General features: G+C 36.3%; 1 protein-coding gene across 5 annotated transcripts in view; it reads right to left on the reverse strand.

Moving 5' to 3' along the window:
* The window catches only part of LOC108747050 (protein pygopus), a 4,854-nt gene extending 3,390 nt beyond the window's left edge, over positions 1 to 1,464 (reverse strand). For 2 of the 5 annotated variants that reach the window (XM_018484282.1, XM_018484284.1), the window contains exon 1: positions 1,042 to 1,464. The gene's annotated coding sequence lies outside the window, so the exon portion shown is untranslated. Of the gene's footprint in view, positions 1 to 138; positions 159 to 462; positions 487 to 678; positions 788 to 1,041 lie in introns of those variants that run through there. The other 3 variants (XM_018484283.1, XM_018484285.1, XM_018484287.1) reach the window with 3 other exon arrangements.
* Between the last annotated feature and the right edge of the window lie 3,961 nt (positions 1,465 to 5,425).

Here is a 5,425-nt window from a genome sequence, read left to right on the forward strand (position 1 = left end):
ATATCTTATAACTATTTACGAAAAAAAAAACTAGATACCATCACTTGAACATCTCTCACAACAAATTCATTAACAACTACTGGATTATATATTTCAGTCAGATATAAAATAATTGATAAAGTTATATCCAGTTTTTACTTGCTATACTGTAATACTGTCCTACATGCCGTCCAAGAAATTTTTTAACGAGTCACCAATCAGAGTGGCAGTGTATATGACGGATATACAGCCACGGAGTAACGAAACATTCTTATCGCATCGCTGCTCCATTGAAATTATTCTCGCGGCGTGAGAGACTTATCACTTATAAACAAGCTGGTGCACGAGAGAGCGCGCGTACATTTACACACGCACATATACCCATACTCGAAAGCTCGGAACCCGCGTATGCATATCTGTATATCGCAGCGTACCGCCTATATTTACATATGCCGATATAAATAACGAAATTACTACCGTTACCTCGGGTGGCGCGCCAGCGGTCCGTCCGTCACGAATGAGACGGAAGATTGTGGAGGCGAAAGAGAGAAAGAACACACACACGCGCGCGCGCGCGCGCACGCGCACACACACACACACACACACACACACACACACACACACACACACACACACACAGTGCAAGAGTAAAAAAAAGAGAGAAAGTGAGAGAGAAGCGCCTTTACGACATGACTGTACCTTTGGAACGGCGATAAGAGACTTGCGGTACAACAAAATAGAGAAGAATCCTCGTCGAGTTTCGTCGCGCGGCGAACGTAAAAAGGAGCAAAACAAACGTCGCCTTGCAGTTCTCTCGCAGAGACTAACCTAACCTAACCAACAGGGGTATCACCATCGAGCCTCCGTAAGGCGCCTCCGCAAGTTGACCGCGCACGATTTGTGTGCATCCGCAGCGCGCGGGATAAATGTAACATTTATGTACAGCGGTATTTTTAAGGCAGGATGATAAGATTGAAACACGCGTGATGCACACCGGCATGATTTAAAAAGCCGGCCGGGTATCCGTGACGAAAGGAATCGCTCGAATGACGTCGTACTCACCAGCGCATTATAGCGGACGCGACGACGAGATTGTGTGCATGGCACGGTCGTTTTTTCCCCCGGAATAACACCGGCACCACAAATCCACGTTGCGAATCGCAATCCAGCCGCCACTACCGTCGCCGATTCCGCCGCTATTGTTGGTGGTGCCGCCGCCGCCGCCGCCGCCGCTACTGTTGCTGCTTGCTGCACTACTGCTGCTGCTGGCCTTAGCAGGACGAACCAGACGAATGATTTGTCTGTACGCGATTCTAGCTCGCACCTCGCGCGAAACGCATCTCTCGGTATCGCGAACGGACCGCGCATTCACGGGCGCGCGTACACAATCGCGACGAACGCGATCTCGCACTCTTGGCGTCACTGAGCTCGGCTAACGAAGCGAAGTATCGCCATACACCACACGAACCTTCTCAGGTCGCCATTGTCGCGTTACGAATGTCCTCCTCGCGCTTGTATTTGTCGCCTATCCGTGGCCATGAGTTGCCATGCGCCTCCGGTAGATGGCGGTTTGATGTTGCCGATGACTCATCAAGTTCGCAGATAAGCAGCGTGACTCAGTCGATAGATAAACGACGGATTTGAGGTGTTTCGATGACCTACGATCAGCGAGGAATTTCGAAGCACGAATTTAGGATTTATTTCAAGATTACTTTTACAATTTTTATGCATTGTTATGCACATTAAAGGATCCTACAAGTTATGTGGAAAAAGTGCTTCGGTCAAATTGGCTGAAATAATAATATTTTGTAAATTATGAAATGTTGATCAAAAGTTTCTTTAGGTAAAACCAAAAAGTGAACAGGTTTTGCTATAGTAACATTTGAAAGTTATTACTTAATTTGGATCTAATTTGAAAAATAACTGTATGTATCTTCATATTTTTTTTTTTGCAAAATAATGAGAAGAATCAATTGTATAAAATGTATAAAAGAGAGAAGATACATAGTTATTTATCGTTATTAAACAAAAATGTAGTTAGTAAAAACGCAAATTGCACATTTTTTTTAAAGTGACTTAGTGGTTTCTCTAATAATTCATCTCACTATTCTATGCATAAAAGTATTAATTAAGTTAAAAAAAAAAATGAATAGTTTAGCAGATAAAAATACTTTTATAAAGAAACTTTTCAGTTTGATTAGAAATAGCAACTTTCGAATACTGTTGTAATAAAATTTCTTCATTTTTTATGTTTTTGTCTAAAGACATTTTTTATTTAAATCTAATAAAATCTGCAATCATAATGTATAAAAGTTAAAAATATGTAAAATAGCTATAGTTTACATAATTTATATTATATACACACTTAGCAAACTAGATTTTTGACGTTATTTATCACAATTTTGACGATATTTTGACATTAAAGACGTCATTTTGATGTCGAAATGACGACAAATAACGTCAACTTATTTGCTGGGCATGCATGTAGTTGTAGATTATTATATTTTACGCGTAAACACAAAACTCTGATGACCATGTCACACACCAGTCTCATGCCCGTTTCTCTAATACAGATTAACTTCAATCTCAGTAAACCAATTTATTTTTTATTGAATTTTCCTCATTCTAAAAATTGTATTCATTCTAAAAAATAAAAAATAGGTTGAGCCGAGATTACAAATAATCTATTTGGTACAAACGAAATCAGTCATTCTTATACAAGATCGTTAGTTTCAATATATAAATATTTATATCTTTTGAATAAGATCAATTTAAATGAACGTGAAAGATCTTTATTTTACATATATTTCATGTGTTTTTATATAAATTTATTTATACTAAACTTGTGTTTGAAACGTGTCCATGTCTTTTAATTTTCCTGAAAATATAAGCTTTCGCCTTTTTTTCTCTTTACTTTTCAACGCAGAATATTGGATACACTATATTTAAAAAGGACATATTCTGCTTCATGGCAATCGGGAATTTAAGTTAAATTACGTCAATCTATATTAACTTTTAATCCTCGGAAGCTGACCCTAGGTCTATTGGATTCACTCAATTATCTCTTTGTCAAAAATATCAAACTATTCCATTTTCTTTACGTTATTGCAATTTTAAATTATTCTTATTAAAATATAAATAATATTTTATTGTTGTTACAAAATATACTTGGTATATTTTAATAAGAATAATTATTTTTTAATGCGAGATTGTGTCGTTTTGGTTTTCTTGAAATTAATTAGTGTCTTTTCAATTAGCATAAATTAAATGAGTTTGATAGATTCAGTAACTGTGATACAGATTTTGACGTTCACCCTGGAAGGTTAATATAAAATAATACAGTTTCGAGCGCGCGCTAAGACTGATTAAATTCGCGGATAAAAAAAATATTCCGTAAGAGATACTGCTGCGATGAAAATTCAAGTTTTAAACGATAAGTTTTGTATGAAGTAATTTTTATTCACGTTACGAATAAAGTGGCATGCATGGTCGACACAGGTACGTGAAATTCACGCCATAATATTTTGCACGTCGCGGGTTGCTATAGCTGCGTCCAAGCTTAAAGCTTCGGCGTAGAGTGCTCGCATGCATCGTTTTAATTATTTCAGTTACATCAGTGAATTAACCCGGCTTAACAGCCAGGAAAACAGCTCTCGCGAGTGTCCACCTTGAATATTTGAACTGACTGCCTACCTGTCTGCATACGCTACACGCGCACGGTCCCCGGAACCGGAAGTCACCGCCGTCTTACTCATTATTTTATTTTAATACTGACACAAGCTTGCCACATTATGGGACACGCTTCAGGTCAGCCGAAACGATTATCTCCGAAAGGAACGATATTGAACACAACGTTGAACGTGAAAAAGTAGAACTAAGTGAGAGTCAAGATACTAGGCGAGATACTGTTTGTTATGTTTAAAAGAGATAAAGTTTAAAAAGAATCTTTGTATTCCTACATTACTACATTATTAAATTAGATATCATAAAATTGAATAACACAACAAAATTCGTAAGAATCTTAGTTAAGAATCCCGCAAAATTTGCTATCTTTTGCAGTTATCTTTTGTATAATTATATGTTTGATGCATGAGATACTATTGCTTTTGGAAGAATATAAAGCCACATTGACGATTTAAAAAAAAAATCTCTGTGTTCTCATTCTTATATTAATCTTCCGAAGTTGACGATCTACTAGAGCTACTCAATTATAAATTTTTTTATTAAAAACAAATGTTAAACAATTCAATCTTTTTTTATTAAAGAAAGTCTGTAAGTTTGAATTATAATCTTATTAAGATATATTCAGTATTCATTCTTTTTTATGCGATTTATCAGTTTAGTTTTTTGAAAATAATTAGTGACCTTTTTAATTAACATAAATTATACAGTTGGAAAATTTGTATTAAATTTAACATATTTCACGAACAACTCTAAACGATCCTCTCAAATTTTCATGTTAATTTAACACAAGATAAATATATTAGTAACACAAATATTATAAAATAAAAAAAATGTGACATAATTAATGTAATATGAAATATTATATAACGAAATTAGTAAAAATCTTAGAAGTTTTTTCTTGCATCTTCTCACACACAAAATTTGTCCCATTTTGGTAAAATTGTCTCTTGCGTAATTACATGTCTGTATGCATGAAGTAACTTTCACGACATGTGCATTATTTCACATGGCGAAAGAGAAATCCCTGATATATAGACCAACTGTCCATCTGTTGCCCAAACGGACAGACGAAATTAATACGATCGGCCATTTTCCCGAAGCTGATATGTAATATGAAAAAGCGGGGATGCCATCACCTCCTCTGCCTCATACACGTTAACGGCTCTATCGATCTCATTAACTGCCTGGGCATTTGCGATTTATTTTTATCGAAGTATATAGAGTTATAGAGTATATGTACTCCGGAAACGCCGTTTTCGTCCGGGTAAAAGTGGTACAAATCGGGAGCATCGTGAACGGGGCGGAAAAACTGGGCCAATCCCTGGAGAAGAAAACTGGGATCGTGTGTCCCGGGGGAATTTCAACGGGGTACGAGGACGAGAGTATGACAAAAGACGTGAGGACGAGGGAAGGATTTAATAAATTTCTCCGAAGGAGTCCACTAAGTGGGGTAAATATCATACGGTTATTGGCCTCTTAGAAGATATTTCTTTGTATTTCTTGTTGTGCAATTATCGAGCGATGTCTCGTGTTCCGTTAATCCGATTATTACGTTCCTTTATTAATATTTTATATTTAAGAAACGTTAATGGAGATTAAAACAGAAACTTGCTCGGGTCTTTTAATTAAAAAGTATGTGAAAATAGACTGTTTAAATATCGAATTATCACACGAAATTTTGAATTCCAGAGACGTTTCTTAAATTTATTTCTACGTAGATATGACCTCCTTTAAAAAAAATATCCGCATTAAGTAGAAATAT

This window comes from Trachymyrmex septentrionalis, unplaced genomic scaffold (genome assembly GCF_001594115.1).
Source record: "Trachymyrmex septentrionalis isolate Tsep2-gDNA-1 unplaced genomic scaffold, Tsep1.0 scaffold190, whole genome shotgun sequence".
Classification (NCBI taxonomy): Eukaryota; Metazoa; Arthropoda; class Insecta; order Hymenoptera; family Formicidae; genus Trachymyrmex; species Trachymyrmex septentrionalis.